This window comes from Lycium ferocissimum, chromosome 4 (genome assembly GCF_029784015.1).
Source record: "Lycium ferocissimum isolate CSIRO_LF1 chromosome 4, AGI_CSIRO_Lferr_CH_V1, whole genome shotgun sequence".
Classification (NCBI taxonomy): Eukaryota; Viridiplantae; Streptophyta; class Magnoliopsida; order Solanales; family Solanaceae; genus Lycium; species Lycium ferocissimum.
The window spans coordinates 20323815-20332644 of record NC_081345.1 but is presented as its reverse complement, the minus strand read 5'-3'; the positions used below and the strand labels follow the sequence as shown (position 1 = coordinate 20332644).

Genomic DNA, 8830 nt, shown 5'->3' with positions numbered 1-8830 from the left:
TGTGGTTACCCTCTACTTGCACAGTTTCATTCAGATGTAACTTAAATCCTAAATGGCAATAACTACTTGAAAATAACCATAATTTCAAAAACTGTAAATAACAATAAATCCTGAAAAAGAGAATACCTATGGGTTTACGAATGCATCAGTGATGCATAATTCCATATCTAAATAGAAATTTTAACATAATTCAAAACAAAAGAAAGAATTTTATAACATGTACATTCAAGTATAGTAAACCTTTCCCCCCTCCCAGACTCTATTTTGGGGGAAGCAAGCATCTCCAAATCAAACTATAACAATTTATTGATGAGACATCTCTCAGGAGAAAAGGAGGGTCTATGAGGAGATTTGTTGCGGGTTGATCCAAACCTATTATCATAGGTTGTTTCCTGTGAAAATGGCTGAATTCTCTATTTCTGTTGTGTCTACTTCTCCATTTCTCTCATTCTCTGTTATGCAAGTCGTACCAGGGTGGCCTAAAATTTAAAACATCAAGGACATGATTTGAATCAAACATATACAGAAAAGATATAAGCCTTTAAATTAATTGCAGTAGCCCAACTGATACATGCCTTCTCTTTGATAATGATATTGAAATTCCAGAAAAGTTGGAGATATATAATTTCTATCGGAAATACTAAATAAGCAAGCCACAAAATGGGCTCAAACAGATACGGTTGGGAAGCTGCTTATCAGAAGACCATTAGTTAGTTCTATAGTTCAAAAGACCATTAGTTTCATTATATCAATACATAAAGTTCACCTAGCTGAAATATCCTTTCAGATGAACAAAACAAAGATGCATAGAAACTGTATAATACTTTGACATAGACAATTTAGTTGAAACAGTCTACTCGATCAACGTATCTTGGCATAAACAAAGCCATCCCACACCAAAAAAAAATGACGCAGAGTAAAGGGGAGATTGAAATGTCACGTTCAGTGTTTGAAAAATTATGAAGTTAATGGAAAGAACCTTTATTTTGGATAAATAGTGAAAAAACTTATCATCTCTACACGTCTCTAAATGTTGGATCGAGCTCCTCTCCATTTCTCTTCTCTCCATTTTCTCCAAGTTCTAGTTTAGATTAGGGACACATGGCATAGGTTAAAATTAATGACTAAGATTAAATTGACTAACATAAGGCCTCAATCATGGTTTAGTAAATAATATCTTGTCCATAAATATATTAAAATCTTTTCTCTCTCTTCCTACTTTTCTTTTCCTACGTACATCTACTTACTTCCTTTTTGATTTGATAACTTACATTCTATCTCCAATTTCTTTTTGAGTTAATTAATCTTTCAATTGCAGTTTTCTTTTGGATCTTATCTTTAAAATTAGTTAATTTTAAAAATTGAAAAAGGAGAAATTAGCTACCAGCACAAATCATACTCCGTATCAATATTAGGATTTCAAGCAAATTTGTTAAATTTAAATATTTAATGATAAAAAAATTAAATAATATAATATTTTATTGGTTATTTTCGTACACCTAATAATTTTGCTCTCCCGTTAAATTGTTTGTTCTTTCCTGTTCCTAACTATATTGGTACTTTTCCTATTCTCTAACTAAATTATAATTAATGTGTAATTTAAGCTAATTTTAAAGAAAAAGATTCAAAGGAAAAATGCAATAAAAAGTTTAACTCGATAAGAAATTTGGGACACAATGTAAGTTATCAATTCAAAAAGGAAGCATAGATACTGTACGTAGGAAAAGAAAAGGAGGAAGATAGAGAAAAGATTTTAATATATTTATGGACAAGATATTATTTACTAAACCATGATTAAGGTCTTATTTTAGTCAATTTAATCTTAGCCATTAATTTTAACTTATGCCATATGTCCGTAATCTAAACTAAGACTTAAAAATGGAAGGTAAGAAATGAGAGGAGTTTTCCCGTCCCTAAATGTTTAAGATATAAAGCGTATCCAAGCATTTAATGAGAACTATCAGTCATGAAAACTTACAACTGAACAAAAAAATTCACTGAGATAGTACCTTAAGTAGCAAAGTCAGGCCATTAATAATGCTAACATCTACTACCTCTAAAAGCATACACGATATCCTAAAAGATGAAAGTGAAACTAATGGTAGATTCAATGCACTAAAGATAAATATAAAGGTAAGCATCTAATGAGAAATGATAGTTAAATAAACATAATATTACAGGCCAAACTCACCAACCAAGGTTCTTCACACAACCTTTTCTGGTGCATCTAAGATATCTTTCAAAGAAATGAGAAGCTCAAGCAAATCTTTGATCAATTCTACAGATGCTGCTCTTCCCAAAGCCAACTTAAAAATCGTTCACTTTCACAATATTCAGGGATGATTTAAAATATCCAACAATAAGAAGATTATTGCAAGTTATGAGGATATTCTTTCACAATAGTAATCCAACGGTAAGAAGATTATCGCAAGTAATGAGGTAAGATAGTATAAGACAACTAAAAGGTACCTTTAAGTAGAAAATTGCTATGCGCTCATGGATCTTCATTTGATCCTTCATTCCAGCTCTTGGTCTTTCTTGACTTCCTTTTTCAACTTCTTGAAATACCTCACAGTAAGGAGTAAAGTCTGCAAGTACACGAAAACGAACAAATAAAAACTGAAAATTATGAAAATATTAGAATTTGGACGGATGTATACGCTGGAATATGTAAGTTCTAATGCAATTTCTCAATAAAATTTGTATCTTCTTTTACAAAGATGAAGTTACCTCCAAGGAACATGAAGTCATCAACAAAAAATTTCATAGGCGATCAATTGTTTATACTGGATGATAATTTGATCTTTTCTTTTGGCCTTCCTTTCCCATGGGAAACTGCAGACACATGGCCCTGGGAGGACCTGGAGGGGAGAAACATGATTATGAAAGTAACAGCTAGCACAATCTTCGCATTAGGATTTTCCTGCTTAAATTTCTTCTTGAATTTCTCACAGTAAGATACACTATGAACAGTTGTCAGCCACACAGCTAAGGATCAAGACTACATCATAAGGAACAAAAAGCAAATACTTAAATTTCTCCCAGGTAGCTTGACAAGGAAAAAAAATGAAGCACTTTTGAAATCAGAGGGAAATGACAAAATAACAGTAAACATCAATAGAATTAAAAATAGAACATAAAGGAAGCTTCGACGATCCTAGCTGCATTTAATTTATTTTAAAAAAAAATCTTAATTTTTGTATCTACCAGAATAACAGGTAAATTACAATTAAAAAAACATGAAAATTGACCTTCTCTTTCTTAATTATTTTTCTGTTTGCAAGCTAAAATATTTAATTGAAAATATAAACTTATCCATTACAAATTTGAAAAATATTGTATACTATACAATTTTCTACTAAATATTAGCAGCACATAAACTTATCTTCTGCAAAAATCAAAAAGCTAAAGCTTGTCGTACGGAAGAATTGTTCAAAAGATTGTACTACATAATACTCTTTCATCACGAATTCTGGAATTACACGGAAGATCGATTTTACATATATAAATGAACAAATAAACCCTAGAAATCACAGTAAAATAGGACTTGGATTGAGCATTAAGGGAGATACGAATTCTATGTTGCGAGTCAAACTCAAACTTTATTGCTGATGGACCAGCAACCAGTTTCCTTTTCTCTACATAGATCACCTCTCAGGAATTCGTGTTGAGTAGACCTTGTTGCTGTGAGAAATCTTAATTCATGAGTTGTAGGGAGGGATTTATGAATTTAACATAAACGATACTACTATTGCTCCTTAACAAATTAACTAAAGATAAACCATATTAACAAATGTGTTGTATTTTCCTTCTAGGGAAACAAAGAAGAATGGCTAATGAGTCATAAATTTTGATAGATAACTAAAATTAAAATACCAAAACATTAAGACACCATTTGGCAGACAGGCCTGTTGACACCCAATTTTGTCCCGCCTTCCCCAAATATTTATTTACATTTTTAGTATTCTTGGAAATTTAAGGAATAATTATTTATATTTTACTATAATTATTAACTTTTATTAACACCGGTGTTCCGTTATTCTATCACGGTCACTAGCTGTTATTATTACTACTGTCGCTACTGTCTTTATCAATTATCATCATTATTGTTGTTGTTGTTATTGTTATTGTTATTATTATTATTATTATTATTATTATTATTATTATTATTATTATTATTATTATTATTATTATTATTATTACCAGTATTATTATAATTCGCATTTTTATCGTTTCAGCATTTTTTACTAGACTGCGCGCACGCGTCGCATTTATTTTCGCAAAATTAAATAATGACATTTATTTACTGTCAATTTTCAAAATATTATTGCATGGCTATTACGACGCAATATAATTTTTATCCGGGCATTAATAATTACATACTTTTATATTAAATAATATTTGGGCACCGTTATTATGTAATTAGTTACAATGGGTCTTTTACTTAATTTCAGAAGCCCAAATTATTTCTTTCATTCATTAACCTCAAATCTAGACCCAATTAATAGCAATATTTTTTTACTAGCCCATATTCCAGTCCATACCCGGATGAACCGACCCAGCCCATTATCTAAACCTACCCAGCCCACCACCCTCACCCGACCCGATTCATTTCAGAAAAAGGAAATGAAACCAGTAGGGTTTCATTTCCCACTCACCATCAGTCGCATCTCTTCTTCCTCTCTCTCCTCACCCCTCTCTCTCTCTCTCTCTCATCTCTTTCAACGCCGTGAACGGCAAAATCCCAGAGCCCTTTCGATCTTCGCAGTCCATGCATGGACAATTCGGGAATAGCATTAACGCTTGTACCTCCCCATCACAGTTCAACGTTGAAAAGGGGGTTTTCCTCTTTCTCCTTTTGATTCTTTGGATCTGAGGCTTTAATGGATTTTGTCCGATTGCAAGCTCAAATCCGCTCCTTTATCAATTCCATTTCACTTTATGGTACAAGATTTTAATGAGTTTTTTTGTCTATTCCTCTCCCTTCTGATCGAAAATCCGAACGAGTTTGACCGAGAGAATCCCGCCCAAATTTTAAAACCCAGCAAAACCCTAGTTGGCTCATATAAATAATCTTTTTTCTTGAGTCATTGAGGAGGTTTTTTTTTTAGCCGCACAAAATTCCTCTAAAAAAAAAAAAGGAGTTCTTTTAAGTTGTCTAACAATCCCTCTAAAATATTAGTTGTCTTTTTTAGCAGTCACCATATCGCCTAATATCGATTCGAAAATACTAAACATTTTCCTTTTTCGCTGTCTCGAACTCGAGTGGTACCAACTAAGGAATTTGTGGTGTTTCGAGGCAGATCGGAGACCCGAAGCCTCACTTCGCTGCACCCGAAGCAGGTGATTCTCCATTCTCGTTTTTATGTTCTTTAGTTGCTCTCTGTCATTTAGGTTATTATTCTGAGATTAAAGCATTATTAATTGATTAAATAGACAAGCCTGTTTGCATGTTTCTGTGTTCGTCTATTTGTGTGTTTAAGCATGTTTATTTGCGACAACTTAGTTTAGTTTGTTTAAGCCAATGAACAATTCTTCCTTAGTTAGTTGATCTCGGTTTTGGCAGTTTAAGACATATTCATGTGTTTATGTATTAAGTTCGGTTTGTGTAGTTTGATATGCTTTTGTGCTCGTTGATACAGTTTGTACATTTAAGCCACGTTTCTTGTACGATATTTCTTGTTAGTTGGTTTGTTCTAATATAGTGTCATTTAAATTCTTATGTGTTGGATGATGATTGTGCTGTATGATTAGTTTGATTTAATTTGATTAGTGCGAAGGTTAAGTTTAAGGATGTACTGATTAACTAGTCTTTATGTGTGTCGAATCTAAATTCACATATGTTTGAGTGTTAGTCAATGTTAGTCCAGCTCCTTTGATGTATAAACGTGTCATTTTCGCATTGCAAAAGTAATATGGTGTTAAAGTGATTAATATGTTCAGATTGGTTCATAGGCTACATATTTATTCAACTCGTTTAGCATGGTCCTTTGGTGATTAGTAGCAGTCCAATATGGTTATACACCCAGATTCAGTTGAGGTTTAGATAAATATGCAGGGATTTAACTCTCAAACTATGGTGTTCAATGCTATTGTCAACCTGTGTTTTACTTTCGGTTTGTTCGAGGGTCTAGTTGACCTCTGATTGGCTTAGAATGACCATCATTTGACGATTCCTTAACGGTATTCGTCCAGACAATGTTCATCTAGGTTCCCCTGTTTGTCCAACTGAGTTCAAACTATGTTGAATTGCCTAGAAGGTCCACTATTTCTAGATGCTAATAAACAACCAAAACTTGTGCATGGCATGTATGATGTTTGATTCTTTTTTTTGTACATCATCACTCCTCTGTGATCCTATCCCTTAATTTAGCTCATTTCATTCTTTGCGTGCCCTGATGTTTCCTTTATCTCTAAATTCATGTGGACCAGTTTTGGTACAAGGTTGTTTCTACTTTTGTATGTGATCCTCTTATTCTTGCTACTCATTTCTTTCAGTTTCCTTCATGTTTGAGTCAGGTAGAATTCAATAGATTAAGAGTGCACTTAAATGTAAAATTTAAGTGTTCTGTCTTGTTGGGTTAAAAGTAGGAATAAGAATATAAGCAGCATGTTGTGTTATAGGCAGAGGTGTTTTCATATGGGGAGTATGTATATATTTGTGTATATTTAGAGCATGCTTTGATTAATACATTTGTGGGGAGATTGGTCGGTCATTATGGATTAAGCTTGAACCCTCCCCGGTGTTAGCCATGCCTGGGATTCATGAAATCTCTTGGAACTTGTGCAGCATCGGAAAGACGGGGGCAAGAGCTTTCCAATATTAACCTTCCAAGTATCCTTATGAATGTGTATACACAAAATATACTCAAATATACATAGTATATACATAACCCACTGGTCTGTTTTGAATTTACATTATACATGTTTGGCCTTATTTATTGATTGCATGCTAATATTTTTCTTTCGTTTTATGCATGGTCATCGCATACGAGTCCGAGGGACTCGTCTCCCTTCAGCGTTCGGTGTTGGGCCAAGGCCCAACGATACATCATTCCTCCCACCAGTTCTGTCCGCAGCAAAGAAAATAGCAAAACAGAAATTCTGGGCCAAAGCCCAATAGGCGTGAACAGTCCCCCACAGGCCTAAAAATGGGCTGAACCCATTCCCAACAGCAGTCCCATTGCAGCAGCCCTTTTTTTTTAAAAGGGCTGGGCCCATTTATATTTTCACCCCTCATTTATTTCGTGTATTTGATTTTGCAACTAACCCTTTGTTTGTTTTGTTTTTTTTCTTAGCTTAAATGAACCTTAGCAAGATTAGTAGGTTTAGTTTTAGTGACGGGTAGTTAGGAAGACCAACAATTAATTCTCCGAGTTTCATTCTCTTTTATTATGTTAAAATTATTTACAATACCTATAACATGTATCTTTCTTAGAATAATTGATTTATAAAGCGGCATAAGTATATATTTAAGCTAAAAGGAATCATGATCCACACTTACTATCTTGAAGATTTCGAAACGTCATTAATATGTAGATAATAATATAAGTATATTTTATAAAACGTTGTTTTCAAGATTCATCCAACTAAACATATTTTATCCGAGCCTAGTTAAATAAAGTTAGGAAAATAGAAAGAAAATTCATCACCCTTTGCATTCTATTTACAAAAAAAAAAAAAAAAAAAAAAGGGAAAAATTTAGACTAGACAAAGAATATCTAATCAATAGAATTTTGAAGCTTCATTTACATTATTTTAACCTCTTTGCACTCTGTTTATAATAAGTTTAAATTTTCTACATATAAGGTAATCTTATCTCAAGCTATTATTTTATACAAAATATTATATTATTACTATTTTCATTTTAAGTTTTAACAGCATCTATGAGTCCCATTTTAAAAGCATTTCCTTTATGCAAATTACTATATTTTCTACAAGTTAGTTTAGATGACATTATTACATTTCCTTTAAAACCTTAGTAATATGTACAAGCTATTTTCTTAAAATTTAAGCACTATATTTAACCTTAATTAATTAACCTAAGTTTGGCCGGTAAACCGTAGTTAGCGGATCCTAGAGGATGCCTAACCCCTTCCCTTTAGGATAATTAGAACCCTTACCTAGAATTGAAAATTAAGCAGACTATTAACGGAGGTTTAGTTAGCTTTACCTTAGTTAATAATTAGGTGCCCTAATTCACCTTAAAATCAATTAGGTGGCGACTCCTAAAATAAAGCGAAATAGGAATCTCCAATATGTTGTACCTAATTTAGCCCGGTCCAAATGGGGTATAACAAAGCCATAGTAGCAGTCCACATGAGAGGAAGAATGGGATCAAAATGCTACAAAATTGGACAAATAAACAACAACCAAATCAACGAAAATCCAACTGGTAGCATCGTACCCATTTTATAACTAAACTTTTTTGTGAACCAAATTGAGATGATCTTCAAAGTAACACTTAAAAGACAAAGAATCTCGAATATCCACTATCAAAATAGTATTGAAGTCAAAATCAACACTCAATATTTTTTATCATTCTTTTTCACCAACAAAACTTCAAAAACAAATACCTGAAAATTGCAGCAACGGTCTGAGCTAGATGATCACTATATTTTTCTACTAAAAGCTTCTTGATTTGCTGATAGATTTTTGGAGAAGAAGGTGAGTATACTGTATTTCTAAGAAGGGGAGAAGCTTGTGGGTTTGATTAAAAAGAAGAAGCTTGTCGGTTTGGTTATAAAATAAAAAGAAGCTTCTGGGTTTGGTTAAAATGTCATAATTGCCCTTAGGACGGACGACGATCCCAACTTTCTCTCATGTTTCT

General features: G+C 32.9%; 1 long non-coding RNA gene across 2 annotated transcripts; it reads right to left on the bottom strand.

Annotated features, from left to right (window-relative positions):
- Positions 1 to 269: 269 nt before the first annotated feature.
- Positions 270 to 8787, bottom strand: LOC132051765 (uncharacterized). 2 transcript variants are annotated; one of them, XR_009413877.1, is made up of 5 exons: positions 8577 to 8787; positions 2731 to 2861; positions 2470 to 2588; positions 2010 to 2076; positions 270 to 479 (listed from the first exon to the last, which is right to left on the bottom strand). It is a non-coding gene; the product is annotated as an uncharacterized LOC132051765 (long non-coding RNA). The 2 variants fall into 2 exon arrangements; XR_009413876.1 differs by lacking the exon at positions 2010 to 2076 and having other exon boundaries at positions 8577 to 8756.
- Between the last annotated feature and the right edge of the window lie 43 nt (positions 8788 to 8830).